Source organism: Miniopterus schreibersii, assembly GCF_964146895.1.
Source record: "Miniopterus schreibersii genome assembly, chromosome: 5".
NCBI classification, from domain to species: domain Eukaryota; kingdom Metazoa; phylum Chordata; class Mammalia; order Chiroptera; family Miniopteridae; genus Miniopterus; species Miniopterus schreibersii.
In genome coordinates this window covers 35,493,310-35,509,835 of record NC_138106.1, presented here as the reverse complement: position 1 = coordinate 35,509,835, position 16,526 = coordinate 35,493,310, and the positions used below count along the sequence as shown (strand labels likewise).

At 42.2% G+C, this 16,526-nt stretch overlaps 1 long non-coding RNA gene across 2 annotated transcripts; it reads right to left on the bottom strand.

Annotated features, from left to right (window-relative positions):
* Positions 1-1,631: 1,631 nt before the first annotated feature.
* Positions 1,632-11,685, bottom strand: LOC308558086. Of its 2 annotated transcripts, XR_013998950.1 has the most exons (7): positions 10,957-11,242; positions 8,890-9,033; positions 5,771-5,936; positions 5,054-5,175; positions 4,565-4,685; positions 3,784-3,821; positions 1,632-1,951 (listed from the first exon to the last, which is right to left on the bottom strand). It is a non-coding gene; the product is annotated as an uncharacterized lncRNA (long non-coding RNA). The 2 variants fall into 2 exon arrangements; XR_013998949.1 differs by lacking the exon at positions 5,054-5,175 and having other exon boundaries at positions 10,957-11,685.
* Positions 11,686-16,526: the final 4,841 nt, after the last annotated feature.

The following is a 16,526-nucleotide window of genomic DNA, read 5'->3' as shown; positions in this document are numbered from 1 at the left end:
GTCATGGGAATCTCCAACTATAGCCAGTCAGAAGCAGAAGCAACAACTTGGAGTTGCGTTTGGCATTTTAAGTGTGTGAGAAAGGGGCAGCCTTGCGGGACTGAGCCCTCAACCTGTGGGATCTGATGCTATCTCTGGGTTAGTTAGTGCCAGAATTGAGTTAAATTGTGGGACACCTAGCTGGTATCACAGAATTACTTCATGTGGGAACCCCCCCCACATTTAATGACCAGAAGTGCCAGAAGTGAAGTAATCAGTGAGCAGAATTTTGGGAGTAAAGGAGAAAAATTGTTTCCCTTACAAGAGCCCAGAAATCGATCCACATATATCCAGTCAGCTATAGTTATCTGCTCTTAGACAAAAGAGCAAAGACAACGCAATGAAGTAAAGACAGTTTTTTCAAGTGGTGCTGCAACAATTGGCCATCCACATGCAAAAAGAAAAAATTCTAGGCACAGACCTTACACCCTTCACAAAAATTAACTCAAAGTAAATCATAGACTTAATGTAAAACTCCATCCTGTAAAACTCCTAGATGATAACATAGGAGAAAATCTCGATTGCTTTGGGTTTAGAGATGATTTTTTAGATGGAACACCAAAGGCAGGGAACAAAACAAAAAGGCAACCAGCCAACCAGGAGAAGACATTTGCAAACAACAGCTCTGATAGGGGTTAATATCCAAAATATTTAAAGAACTCATACAACTCAACGCCAGACAAATGAACAACTTAATTAAAAAATGGGCAGAGGAACTGAACAGATACTTCTCCCAAGAAGACATACAAACGGCCAACAGGTATATGAAAAGATGCTCAACTTCGCTAACTATTAGGGAAATGCAAATCAAAACTACAATGACATTCCACCTCACACCAGTCAGAATAGCTGTTATCAACAAGACATGTAAAAACAAGTGTTGGAGTAGTTGTGGACAGAAAAAAACACCCCTCATTCTCTGCTGGTGGCAATGTAAACAGGTACAGCCACATGGAAAACAGTACGGAGGGTCCTCACCAAATTAAGAATAGAGTTACCATATGACCCAGTAAACTCACTTCTGGGTATCTACCAAAAAAATTTGAAAACATTTATTTGTAAAGATAAATGCACCCTTATGTTCACTGCAGCATTATTCGCAGTGGCCAAGACATGGAAACAACCAAAGTGTCCTTCAATCGATAACTGCATAAAAAGTTGTATATAGCCCTGCTGGGCATGGCTCAGCGGTTGAGCATAGTCCTAGGATCCAGGAGATCGTGGTTCGATTGCTGGTCAGGCACATGCCCAGGTTGCAGGCTTGGTCCCCAGTCGGGGGCGTGCAGGAGGCGGCCAATCAGTGACTCTCTCATCATTGATGTTTCTCTCTCTCTCTCCCCCTCTCCCTTCCTCTCTCTGAAATCAATAAAGGTACATTAAAAAAAAAAAAAGTTGTACATAATTACCATGGAATACTACTAAGACATAAGATAAAATAATGCCATTTGTGACTATATGAATGGATTTTGAGAATATATGCTAAGCGAAATAAGTCAGACAGAAAAAGTCAAGAATCACATGATTTCACTTATATGTAAGATACAAAACAGAAAGCAATCAATAGACAAACAAAAACCAAACAAAAACTCATAGACACAGACAACATTATAGTTGTAAGCAGAGGAAAGGGGTTAGGGGGACAGTAACGCGTAATGGGGGTCAAATATATGGTGATGGAAGATTGGACTTTGGTTGGTGGGGACACAATGCAATATACTGATAATGTATCATAGAAATGTACACTTGAAACCTATGTAATTTTATTAACCAGTGTCACCCCAATAAATTCAATTGAAAAAAAAGTCCTCCACTACAGTGTGGTGGGAAGTCTCAGTGTCCTGAAGAATCCTCTTGTCTTCTTCAATGCTAACGGCCACAGTTTTCCTCCCAAATGTTCCTCCACCTGCCAATTCTGAACAGAAGAAAAATTATTCATATGAATATTACTTACCAAATACTATGTGAACTACTAACAATATGAGCTACTTGTTAACCATCAGTGGTTGTTTATTTGCCAAGATAGTACACAGAGTACCTGTAATCGGAGCACCAGATACTCATCACAATGTCAAGGGAAAAAGAAAAGATTTCTTTTGTAGTTAGTGCCAAAGAACACATCTGGCTCCCAGAGCAGATTCTATCAGGCATCTTCAGCATTATTATTTATAAAGCAGATGACGGTATTGTGTTTGGGGCAGTGAAATTAAATCCCACACCAAAGTGGCCAAGAGCAGGTGTCAGCCTGGGACAGACGTAAACACCAGGGACAGAACAAAAAGAACAGTTATGTAGTCCATTTGAACACAGTTGGAATGATAAACTGCAAATATAAACTCTGGAATCTTAACTATTATTTAAGACTATGCTGTCCAATACAATAGTCACTAGCCACATGTGGCTATTTAAGTTTAAATTAATTAAAATAAAATAGAAACTTCAGTTCCTCAGTTGCATTAACCACATTTCAGTAGCCACACGTGGCCTGTGACTGCTGTGTGGGCAGCACAGACGAGAGCATTTCCATCACTGCAGGAAGTTCCATTGGACAGACTTGACCCAGCACTTAAAACGTTCCCAGTACATGGTGGTGAGGAGAGGAACCTCCAAAAATTTTCTATGGTAACCCATATTTATCACTGTTTTCTGATCACCTCATACATGGTAACACAAAAGACTGAAATATGATTACCACCACAGCTCTCCACCGAAACACACAATACAACCAAGTGGCTGGAGCAACTTAAAATATCAACTAAACAGAACAAGAGAAAAACAAATATGGAAACACTGATTCTCTTTATCCAAAGAGCATGCTGTTTCACTTATGAAACTATGTCTTAAATTAAGTCAACGCCATTTCTGAACACCACTTTGTCATCTACTCTTATCAACTATTATATTTTTTAAAACAAAGTTATTTTTACATTAGTAGCAAGACATAATTAAATTTAATGATAAAGCCACTAGGATCTATGCCAGGGTCAATATAAATTGCTACAAGAAAACGCTGAGAAAAATCCAGGTTATGGAGGAATCACCAAGAAAGCACAAGATTTGAGCAACATGACAAAAAAGGAAAAACCCCAAAAACCTGTACAAGTTAAAACAACCAGAGCTAACAGCATTATTGACTTTTCCTTTGAATATCAGCTGTATAAAGTCCCGAATCTGGACTTTTTATTTCACATTTGCTTTCCCACTGTGTTCTGATCAACCACAAATCTTCCCAAAGTACAATTTAAATATATCTTATCATGTTACTAGGTGATAAGATTATTTTCTTGGTTCATTTTATCTGATTTTCAAGGTTCTCTGGGTCACAAAATCACACTAGAAAAGTGATACATGGCTTTAATTCACTGGAATAAAAGCAAGTAATTCAATGAAGATGACAAATACTCAACTAAGAATATAGTTTTTACAAGTAGTGGGCAGATCCTAGTTAACAACCATTGACACTAGTTGTACATAAAATCATGAGCCAGAGATGCGATAGTATATATTCACATTCTGATTCAAAATCAATGGCTGCGCACTCTTCTGGGCCACGGATAGTAATGAACTGCAAAGATAGCATATAGCTCGCTTTCGAGTGTGGTTTTTATCCTCCCATATAACTTGAGCTGACAAAGACAACTTAAAATCTTCCCCTCAAAACCAATTTTTGGGAGATAAATATTATAATTAAATAAGGAATTGAAACCCCAATAAGTCATAGTAATAAAAATGTGGTTTGTCCCTTACCTGAATTCCCTCTTGATAATGTCGATTTCTGTCACCACCTGCAATATATTAACAGACTTAATCCTCAAGAGTCATTGGTTGCTTCAGCATTTAAACTGGGAAACATGTGTGAGACCAAGCATCCCTGGCGGCTACAGCACCTTGGCCACAGGGCTAGAAAGGAAACAGTTTTATTTTGAGCAGGGGCCAAAGACAACGCAGCACTTCACAGCTACATTGTAACTAGATCCTGCTTCCGTTTATTAAGGAAATAATTAGATGTTAACAGTGTCTTAATTAGCAATATGGGGAATAGCTGCCCTTATCACATCAGAAATTAAAATTCCTGGCATGGATTTTTCTCAGAAGCCAGTCAACCTTTGCTTCGTGTTCTGAAAAAGAACAGCCTATGTACCTGCTGGCCTCTCGTAAGTCACAAACAACATACAATTTCTTTCCCTACAGTATTTCAGAGAGGAAAATATTAATTCATCTCAGAGTTGCAGTAAAAAGCCATTTGATTCTCTCATCCCTACCAGTGGGAGAGATCAATTAGAAATTCTATTAATGCTGCCTAAATACAGATATTATTGTACCAAATCTTAGAACAAAGTAACCTGGACTTACAAAAAAAAAAAAAAAGAGGTTCATCTTATACCTGTTGTTTTTCTGCTTGTGTTTACTAGCTTCACAACAAATGACTGGACATGATAGTAGGTTCTGCTATTTTAGCACTGAGTTTAATAAGGTTAAAAAAAGTCCTGGCTATAATTTTTAGGTATATCAATTAGAAAAACATTACCCTCTTTCAAAATTATTTAAAATACTGATCCTTTCAAGGTCACTTCTTCTTCACTAGAATTTGAAATGGATCTAATGAATTTGCAACAGATCCGCTGGCATCAGGCAGAAAGCAGCACAACCTTAAAGAGAGACAATGACTATGTTGACACATCAATTAAGCAGACATAACAGTTTTCAAAATAATACTTGGAGAAATAATGTTTGAGACCAAGCGTCCCTGTCTTACTACAGAAATAAGCCAGACAGAGATTGTAGGAAACACTTGCTTTCAGCAGGGGAAAGGACAATATAGCACTTCACAGCTATATTGTAACAATTAACCTAACCCGCCAGCTACAGCAAAATCACATCACACCTCAATACTTGTATTTCATTTCTGGTAAATCTCATGGATTTGACCCTTTACCCCTTGGCTCAACATATTTATTTGCTTCATCGAAAACAAGCATCTTGATCCATTTTGGAAAATTAAAAAAATAAGTCTTACTTAAGTGTGGGTTGTGCGTAGAGCCTTCCTTCCAAAGACTGCAGGATGGGAGGGGGAAGAGGGACTTTACAGTGGAGAAACCTCACAAATACTACCTCAGCCATGTGATCAACAGTCAAACCCTTGATAGAAAGAGAAAATGGCTCTTTACCTCTGTGATCTTCCTCTCCAAAACCCCTAGCCCCAGTCTAACCTTAAGAAAAACATCAGACAAATTTCAAATGTAGGGCCTTCTATAAACTATCAGACCAACACTCCTCAAAACGATCAAGGTCATCAAAAACAAAGAAAATCTGAGAAACTGTCACAGCCAAGAGGAGACATGACAATTAAATGTAATGTGGTAACCTGGGTGGGATCCTGGAACAGAAAGACATTAGGTAAAAACTAAGGAAATCTGAATACACTCTGGACTTTAATAATGTATCAATGTTGGTTCATTAATTTTAACAAATATACCATACTAATATAAAATGCTAATAATATGTGAAACTAGGTTCAAGGTATGTGGGAACTCTCTGTACCATTGTCTCAATTTGTCTGTAAACCTAATACCATTCTAAAAAAAAATAAAGTCTATTACAGGAAAGTCTTAGCATCATCTCTAGATATTCATGATGGCAACTGGCTTAAACAATTAGGCTAATTATTTCTCTTTCCCATACCCCACATATCACTGGTTTAAAATGCCTTAGGAAAAATAATGGTAATACTTACAAAGATATCCTCTATTTACATATCCTGTTCTCCCTGGAGTACCAATTCCCGGTATGTGCTGTGACAGTCTGCATTTTTTGCATTTCATTTTGAACATCAATTCCACAAAGCAGGCATGACAAGTTGTTCCCAGACAGTATTCAAGTGCCAGAATTTCCTTTTGGATCTAAAAGTCAAAAGCTTTAAATTATTATGTTGTAGAAATAAAGGCTCCATCAAATGACTCCGGAAGCACATGGCTAGATTCTGCGCTGCTCATATTTAGTTTAGAATTCTGGTCTGCAAACAGCTTTTATACAGCACAACACAGAGTCACTTCCAAGTGTACAACTAATCAAACTACTTCATGATAGAGTCCTTTTAAGTTTCTTATTTTTAATTAGATTTTTGTGCTTTTTCAAACTTGGGATCCTCAGTTTCATAAAGATACCAGCTAGATAATCAAAGAACTAAAAGGAACATTTCCTGTATTCTTCTTCTATGTGTAAGGCATGTGAGAAGTGAAACAAGCTCTGTCTTCGCAGCTCCGAGGCAAATTGTTCTGATATGCAATCACTGATTACCATTCAATTTATTTTTTATTTTATTTTATTTTTTTTACCATTCACTTTAAAAATAAGTGTCTTTTCAATAGGAAACTGACTAATACAGCCTTGACCTTAAAGCCTACAGATTTGTTGGGGCCCAGGGCAGGCCACCCCAAAATATTCCACAGTGGCGTTTTGATAACTTTGGATTAAAATTACTTGACAAGCAGTTGGTGCAAGAAAGGCCCATTGACCCTTGCTTGTTGCCTTGACTGCAGGAAATAAGTCTCTGCAGTTAAAGGTGCCTCCTTGCTACAGGGGAGCTGAGGGAAACACCCTTATCACTAGCGTTAAGGAATCCAGGGCCAAAAAGCTTACAGAAACAAACCTTGTTACCCAAGCCCAAACAGTGTTTAGATCCCTCACTAATGAACACCCACACCTAAGTGTATTTATCTTGTCAATTCTTCACCAATACATTGTTTTTGTCTAAAAAAAGTATAAAAAGCTGGGTGGTCATCATTTCTCAGAGCGTCACTGATTATCTATATGCACACATATTAACTTGCTTTTTCTCCTGTTAATCTGATCGTGTGCCAATTTTATTATTAGTTCAGCCACAGGAACTCAAGGATAGAGGGGGAATTCCCCCCTCCTGGACAACAGCATCCATCAGAAACAACAAAGCTTCCCAACTAATTTCTGAACACTGCAGTTTTCAAAACTGTACTTTAAACTTAAGAACACAAAGGGCTTGGGCTGTCTACCCTGAAGGAAAGAAAGCTTCAGTTTCTCAGCCTGTGGAGATACAGCCCTGCAAACCATATCTGCCAACCTAGTTACTGTTTAATTTCAAACAAAAACTGCATGCATGCACAATAATGAAAAAGAAAGTTCTGGATGGCCCAATTTATACTAAGTTTGTTCAGGCCAAGAATCCCTGGTGAAAAACATGTAGATGTATTTTCATTTACTGTAAGACGATAAAAGATGATACAATAAGCATTCAGTAAGAATTTATTAATGAATTTGGAAATTAACAATCTTAAATATGAGATGAATAAATTAGACTTTTTTCTCTTTTGCTCCAAAGATCAGAATTAGCCTGAATAAAAATTATGAGGTTTATTTGGGAGAGCACATATTCTGGATCAATTTAGAGGGAAGAACTTTCTAATGGAGAGCTGAATAAAAAAGTACTTCATGAGGTAATGGCTTTCCAGCCTCCTGAGGTCTTCGAAAGAGCTGGCAGTAATTTAGTGGAGATGCTAAGGGGTGAGAGAGGGGCAATACACACACGTGGCAGCCAAGATGAGTCCCGGTTGTAGTCCTGCCTATGCTCAGATCTATGATACTATGAGGTGCTGAGGTGTTCACGCAGATAAACATTCAATCATGGAATGATAGGAAATAACTCAACATTAAGTCATGGGGAACTCAAGGGCATCTGAGTCTCCAGGGTGTGGTTTAGAAGGAGCCAGCCAGCCAGAGCCCCTGCAGCAGAGCTCTGTCTCTAGTCCCAGTGTCCAAGAACGTTGCAGCAGGTACAGAGGCTACAGCGAGGTGGGCCAGGAGGAGGAACGAGCTGAATGAATTGGAAGGCATCAGCACAGGGTGCAGGGAGACCTGGTGTATGGGTGAGAGAGACCCATTTCTACAATGGTAGGGAAATATTTCAGCCTTTATGTGTGTGCCCACGATGTGTAGAAAGCTCTACTTGGTAATAAAACACAACAGCAGAAAATGAAGTCAAAGAAGCAGGTTTCAATCAGGTTTCAAAAAAACCTTGATAATCAACTTGATAAAACTTGATGACCAGGAAACATAAAAGCATTCTTTACCTTGTGTCATGTCTGAATTTTGAAAGCATCGGTCCCAGCTTTCTCCTTGAGGATGAGACCCAGAGCTGCCTGGCAGAAAGCTTGCCTGGCTGAGGCCCTTTGAGGGGAATTGGATCATTGTGATACTGAAAGATTCTCGTGTGCTCACTTCCAGCCTCAGACTCTGGGTGGCCTGAGAGGCGGAATAAGAAGTCAGTGTGCTGTGCAGCCTGACCATCTGAGAAGAGGAAGCACAACACGGCCTCTCACGAGTGGTAAAACAGAATTTTCAAGAAAAACACTTACAGAGCATATGCTCTACTAAACTATGGACTTGTAGGATTCAAAACTGAATTATGGTATGACAAGGAGGTCACAGAGCAGTGGGGTGAAAACAACTGATTGGCTCACGTTAGGGGAGCACTAAGTCCTAAGTAATGAGTAATAAGCCTTGTCACTCAGAACACTCCCACAAAATACAGAGACTACACAGCAGCAGGATTGCTGCACTGGGAGGGGACTGGACTAGACAACCTCAAAGGAGCTTCTTTCCAAATTTAAGATTTGAATTTTACACGTTGATAGGAGGAATGAGAAGTGTACAGGATAACCCGAAGCCACCCCAATAAACAGGACCAAAGGCAACACCAGTTGTGTGAACCTGAAAAAGATGCATTTATTTAACAACCACATAGTTAAGACTTTCTAGGTACTAGACACTGTAGGACACAGCAGGGGAACAAAATAAAGTCCTTCTCCTGACAGAGCTTACCTTCTAGTGAGGGAGACATTCAGTAAACAAGTAAATAGGAGTCCCATTTCAAATGGGGAAGTGGGGAAGGAATCTCTGAATTGGTGACAACTGAGCAGAGACCTGAATAAGGTGAGGGAGGAAGCTCTACTATAGGCTCAATTCCTGGATGTGGAAAAAAAAAAAAAGTTAATTTAAATAAATCTCACTTTAACACATCCTTATTAAAATCTGCAATATACTTAGTATTATATTTTTATGTATCAAATTACAAAAAAAAGGGAAAAGACCAGAAATGCTATACACTTCAGAAACTGCCACTCTACCACAGATTAATGGTCTGTAGTATTTCCATACATTCTAGATCTTACTCAGCATGACTATGTGTCTTTATTACCTATACTTATGTAATTAATTGCATGACATATGCCTATTTTAGAGATATACTAATATCAAAACTTTCAATGATTCCTCATAAATTCAGCTCTTACATTTAATAACTTAAAAGAATGGATCAATTCCTTGAAAACCTACCAAAAACAAACATAAAATAGATAATATGAATAGTCTTATAACCATTAAAAAAATAAATTTGTAATTAAAGCTTCCAAAAAAGAAATCTTCAGGTCAAGATGTTTTCACTGAAGAATTCTACGACTTAAAGAATTAAAGAAAGAAAGAAAACTGGAGACCAATATCTCTCAACAAGCATTGGCAAGGATGTGGAGACATTTGAACCCCACTGCTGATGGGAGTGTAAAATGGTGCAGCCACCGTGGAAAACAGTTTGGCAGTTCTTCAAAAAACTAAACATAGAGTCACCATGACTGGCAATTCCATTCCTACGTATACATCTAAAAAAGGTGAAACTATATGTCCACACAAAAACTTGTAAACAAGTGTTCATAGAAGCATTATTCATAATGGCCAAAAATGGAACAAACTCCAATTGTCCATCAACCTAAAAATGGATAAATAAAATGTAGTGTATCTATACAATGGAATAGTATTCAGCCATAGAAGGAATAAAATACTCATACATGCTACAACCCAGATAAACCTTGAAAACCTTATGCTAATCAGAAGCCAGGCAAAAGGACCATATACTGTATGATTCCATTTATATGAGGTGTCCAGAAAAGGCAAATTCATAGACGTTAAGTAGAGTAGTGGTTACCAGAAGCCGAGGGAAGGGGAGAATGGGAGGCGACTGCTATTGGGTATGAGGTTTCTTTTTGCGCTGATGAAAATATTCTGGAATTAGATAGTGATGATGTTTGAACCTTGCGAATATATATTAAAAACCACTAAATTGTACATCTTAGGGTAACTTTATGGTATGTAAATTATATCCCAATAAAAAAATAATGTTTTTAAAAGGAAGAGAGAAATAGGAAGACTGTGTGGGAGGGTAAAGCATTTGACCACCAGGCAAGAGATGATGGTGGTTCTGACTTAAGGGTGCGACGGTGTTAGGCAGAAAGAACTAGATTTAAAAATATGTAGGCACTATAATGAAAGCACACTAAATGCTCACTGTAAAAGGTTAGGAGGTGTCCAAGTGTTATTCTTGCTTAGGGTTGCCAGATAAAAAAACAGGGCACGCAGTTAACTTTCAGACAAATAACAAAGAATGTTTTCTATTTTAATTTTGTTTCATATTCGGGCTATATTAATACTAAAAGATTATTTGTTGTTTACCTGAAATTTAAATTTAACTAGAATCCTGTATTTTTATTGCTGAATCTGGCAACCCCATTCTTGCTCCCAAGGGGAGGGGAGCTTAAAGGATGGCAGGCGCAGCGCCATTCCCCTCACCTCGTAAATGGAGAAACTGAGGCAAGCGGCGGGCTGAAGGGTGGACGCAGGGAAGGGGAAGGAAGGGAGGGGCTGGTTGCAGGGGGGCTCCCTTTCGCAGGCGGAGCTGACAGCAGAATTCCCGGGCGTGCAGATGCTTGCCTCTTGCCCTCCCCCTCTGCCTGGACCCTCGGGTCCCCGTGCGTTTCTCACGGCTCAAGCCTGCCAAACGCCGCGCGCCCCGCCCCGGGCAGGGACGCACCCCTCCCCCCAACACCCGCACCCCGTTACCTCGGCAGCAGCCGCAGCCACAGCCACAGCAGCAGGCTCGGGACACGCTACCACCCGGTCCTCTCAGCCGCCACCAGCAGCACCGACATCCCACAGGCCGCCGCCGTTTCCCTGGAGCCCCGCCGCCGGTGGACTGCGGCGCAGACATCCCTCTCCAATTCTCTCTCCATCCCGTACCCAAGTCTCTTGTCCTCCTCTGGCCGCCGTCCAGGTCAAAACCCAGAAATAGGCCAATCGGAGCGAGGCATTCGGGAGGGAGCGTCACCGCCCAAACCAATCAGAGAACAGATCAGGGTTCTGCGGCGACTGGCCAATCGGATCGCGTGCCCATCGGGGCGTGGTCCCTGCTTCCTCCGCCCCTCGGGCTGGGCTCCGAGGGGTTTGCTCAGCCTTCAGCCTCGACCCCCTGGGTGCTGGCCCATCTGTCCTCCTGTGGTCCGTGGGTTGTCTCTCTCGGGCTCCAGAGCGAGGAACCTCAAGACCTTTAATCTTTAAAGCTTGTAAAAGGACAGAGGGTAGCCATAGTAGGATATAAACGAGTACAAAATTTTGTTTTCAAGAATGTGAAAAATATATTTTAAAAAACGCGCTTCTTAATAACCTCAAATATCACAGAATTTTAAGACTTATTTTTTTCTATAATGCTATTTTAAAAGATTGAGATACAGTTGACATAAAACATTGTGTAAGTTTAAGGTGTACATTACAATGGGTTGATTTGATACATTTATGTATTGCAGTAAGATTATTGCTATAGCTATAGCTAACACCTCTATCATGTCACATAATTATTCTTTTTTGTGGTAAGAATATTTAAGACCTAGTCTCTTAGCAACTTTGAAGTATAAAATACAGTATTGTTGACTATAATCACTATGCAGTGTATTAGATCTCCAGAACTTATTTGACTTTGAGTTGCAAGTTTGTGGACTTTCATTTTTTGTAGCAGCTTTAGGTTCACAGTAAAACTGAGAAGATACAGAGATTTCCCATATACCCCTTGCTGCCACACATGCATAGCCTCCCCCATTATCAACATCCCCCACCAGAGTGGTGCATTTGTTATAATTAATGAACCTACATTGAAACATCATAATTGCTGAAAGTCCACAATTTATATTAGAGTTCATTCTTGGTGTTGCACTTTTATGGGTTTGGACAAAATTTTATATCATAAAGAGTTTTACTGCTCTAAAAATCCTGTGTCCACCTATTCCTTCTTCTCTCACCCATAACCCCTGGCAACCACTGATCTTTTTACTGTCTCCATAGTTTTGCCTTTTACAGAATGTCATATAGTAGGAATTATACAGTAAACAGCCTTTTCAGATTGTCTTCTTTCACTTAATATTTATACATTTAAGTTTCTTCCATGTCTTTTCATGACTTGATACTCAATTCCTTCTAATGCTGAATACTCTTCCATTATCTGGATGAGTATTTATCCATTCAGTTACTGAAGGATATCTTGGTTGCTTCCAAGTTTTAGCAGTTATGAATAAAACTCCTATAAATATCCATGTGCAGGTTTCTGTGTGGACATAATATCAAGGAACACAATCTTTGAATCACATGATAAAAATATGTTTAGTTTTGTGAAAAATTGGCCAAACTAGCTTTCAAAGTGGCTGTACCATTTTGCATTCCCACCACCAATGAATGAGAGTTCCTGTTGCTCCACATCCTCACCAGCATTTGGTGGTGTTGGTGTTTTGGATTTCTGCCATTCCAGCAAGTATGTAGTGGTATGTCATTGTTATTTCAGCTTTCAAGTTCCTTGACATGTGATGTGTAGCATCTTTTCACACGCTTGTTTGCCATCTGTATGTCTTCTTTGGTGAGATGTACATTATAGTCTTTGGTTTATTTTGACAATCAGGTTGTTTGTTTTCTTACTGTTGAGTTTTAAGAGTTCTTTGTATATTTTAGATAACAGTCCTTTAGCAGGTGTCTTTTGTAAATATTTTCTCCCAGTCACCAGCTTCGGTTTCTATTCTCTTGTTAGTGTCTTTACACAACAGAAAAACCTTAATTTTGTAAAGAGTGTAAGGTCTGTGTCAAAATTCTTTTTTTTTTTTTTTTTGCTTGTGGGTATACAGTTTTCCAGCACCATTTGTTGAAAAGACAATCTTTACTCCACTGTACTGCCTTTGTTCCTTTGTCAAAGATCAGTTGACTATACTTATATATTTATGTGGGTTTACTTATAGGAATTCTATTCTTTTCAGTTGATCTATCTGTTTAGTCAGTTGCCAATGCCACATTGTCTTGATTACTGTAGCTTTATAGTAAATCTTGAAGTTGAGTAGTGTTGGTCCACCAATTTTGTTCTTCAATTTTTTGTGTGTTGGCTATGTTTGGTCTTTTGTCTCTCCATGTAAACTTCAGAATCAGTTTTTCAATATCCATGAAATAACTTGCTGGGATTTTGATGGGAACTGCAATGAATCTATAGACCAAGTTGGGGAGAACTGATATTTACTGTGAGGAGCTGGTAAAGCTCATGGAAGTAAAATTCACAAAAGTGTCCCCCCTCCCCATGACTGAGTTGCTCTGGAGATTTTCCTTATATTTTTCCACACTAAGCCTCCAGCAATCCATCAATTGCAGTTTGGGTTTCCTTATGCCAGCACTGGTTCCTGCAGAGGTTGCGTCTTCTGGGCTTCTGTAAGTTGTGATTCTCTGTATTTGCCTGTCAGTCTCTTCAATTTGGGGGCAGTGGTTTGCCCTCTGACCTCATGTCTCTTATGGAGCTAAGAAGAGTTCATTGATTTTTCAGTTTGTTCAGCTTTTTTTCTTGTTGTTAGAATGGAGTAGCAACTTCCAAGCTTTTTTCATGTTGAACTGGAAACTGGGAAGTCCCAGAATATTTTAAAAATAAAAATAGGTAAAGCACTGCATATTAGTCTCTGTGAGATACTCTGTGGTTTGCAGTCTAAGAAGTCTGAAGAGCCCTTGCTCTAGGCCAGTGAGGCTCAAAGTGTGGTCCCAGGACCAGGAGCATCAATATGCCTGGGACTTGTTAGAAATGCAGATTCTCGGGTCCCATCTCGCACTACCGAAGCAGAATCTCTGGAGGTAGGGCCAGGAATCTGTATTTTTAAAAAGTCACCTGGAAAGCGATTCTGCTAGTTTGAGAACCACTGATCTAGACTAAACTGAGTGGCCCCAGTGGTGCCCCAGGCATCCCTCACCCACACCTGCGGCACCCAAGGTGGGTCCTTTGTCTTTTTCTTCATTGTCAGAGGCAGTGCTGATAGCCCATCGACAGGGAGGTGGAATCTACCTTGGCAGTGTTTGGAGGATGGTTTCTCTCTGCAAGCTCGGGCAAATCCTTACCTGAAAGAAGAGAATGGTCTAGATTCTTAAGATTAGTAATATGCAGTTTGGTCCTTGTACCAGCAGCATCTGTAAAATGAGACTAAATCCCTTAACAGGGTTATTGTGAGGCTTACCTGATGTTTGTGAAATGCCTACCATTATATCAGGTGCAGAGCAGTTACTTATTGTATAGTGGTGGTAGCTGTACTTGACAATGCCTATCACAACTCTGGGCGTATAATTGATGTTCAATAGATGTGACTGATTATTAATTACTTGGAGAGGGGGGCAAGCTATTCGGGCTTGTTCCTTAATTTTGCCATATTTTAGAGCAAGGAAATAGATCATAACTAGAAAAAAGAAAAGGAAGCACAGAAGGCAGGAGGGTGGGGAAGGAGAGAAGACCAGAAGCCCCAGGTGTGGGGCTTCTTATAAAAGTCCACATTTATAAGAACAGTGGAGAAAATGACTGTTTTCTTGGAGGACTGAGTTATGGGCTACTGAAAATGATGTGCTCATTTCTTTGGACAGTTACAGGATCTCAGAACTGGAAAAGGGAACTTGAAGATCACAGTCGGGGTCCTCGCTGGCCTCCCCCGCCCCCCCCCCGTGACCCGGGTGAAGCAGCCCAGGCCCTTGGAGAACATGTGTTAGGGATGGGAGACGGGATCGGTTTCTGAGGCCAGGCACGGCCTGCTGCATCTTGCCATAAATTCAGCCAATTCGTCTCCATGGAAACCTCTGAAGACCGAGAAGTTACAGATGTGGGAAAGGACGGCAGCGCCCGGCCGGCGATTTGTTGCCTTTCTGTCTTTCTCTCGGCTCTCATTCTGATTCACAGGCCCCTCCGCCTCCCGTTCCTCCCCATCGCCCCTCTTCCTTACGGGCGGCCTCCTCCAGGAAGCTGAGGATCTGCAGCGTCCGGAAGGTTCCGCGTCCTCAGTCTCCTTAACAACGTGCTGGTTTCTAGTGACCCGAACTCACACCGGGCTCTGACCAGGCACCAGGGTTCTGACTGCTACCGACGGGAAACGCCTCCGTCGTTTCCTCAGAAATGCTTGTGACCCTCGCATAGGGTCAGGAACCAACACGGAAACACAACCCAGAGCTGTTCTACTCCTTCGGGTCTTTAACACCTTTCTGAATTTCTTGCAAGAGGCTGCTGTGAAAAAATGGTTGTTTTACCTGTGCAGGCAGAGTGCAAGGTGCTCCAACCTCCTAGAAGGCAGAGGGAGGGGCCTCTGCGCACACCTCATGTTGCAGGTGGACGAACATCATCTCTTAACCACAGCCCACGGCTGTTACAGAAAACATTTTAAAATGTCCCCAAACCCCTGGCATGAGCGGCTACTACTAGAGATTGGATCCAGGGTGTTTGGGGTTTGGACTGACTGATTTATTATTTGTTCATTTACTTATTTATTTTTAACGTGTGAAGAGGAAAGCTGAGCCTCCTGGCCTTGGTGCAGAACATGTGGGTGGTCCCGATACTCCCACGACCAGATATTCCGGGTCCGGGGGTCGAGTGCTGAGGGACCACCTGAGCAGACTCGCCTCTGCTTAGGGTCTCCCCGCGGGGCTCTGCTGAAAGGCGTCAGTCCTGGTCCTCCCGTCAGGTGGCATCAGGAGCCACCTTGGGAAGCGGCGGGGCAGCGCCTCCCGCCCGGCGCGCGCGGAGCAGCCGCCCGGGGCTGCCCGGTGGGGGGACGCGGGTGCCGCGCCGCAGCCCCGCAGGACCGAGCGCAGGCGCGCCCGACGGCCGGCCCGGCGCACGGAGCACGGAGCAGCGGCGCCACGCGAGGCCCGCGGCGGGGCGTGTGCGCACAGCCGTGCCCAGCGCTGGCGCGGCGCCCAGTGCAGGTGTGCCCAGTGGACGCGGATAACTGAGAAAACCCTCAAGGAGGGAGAGCGAACTCCAACCGCCCCCACCCCTCCGCAGCAGCCCCCGGCCCGAGTCAGGAGCAGGGGCCGCTGCAGGCCGCCGCCCAGCCCTCCTAACGGGATGCTGGCGGGATGGCCCCCTTCCCCAGGGAGCCCCCTTCTCACCCGGCTTCTCCGCCGAGACCTGGAGGGAAGGAGGGGGAGCGAGCCGGGGAGGCGCGGGGCCGCGTCGAGATCCCCGGGCCGGCGGAAGCGCCGCGCCGCCGTCTCCTCGCCCCCGCGGAGCCGCTGCCCCCCGCGGGTACCGGCGGCGCTCGGGCGCGTGCGCGCCTCCCCCCGGCGGCCCCGTGCCGCCCGCGGCTGGGAGA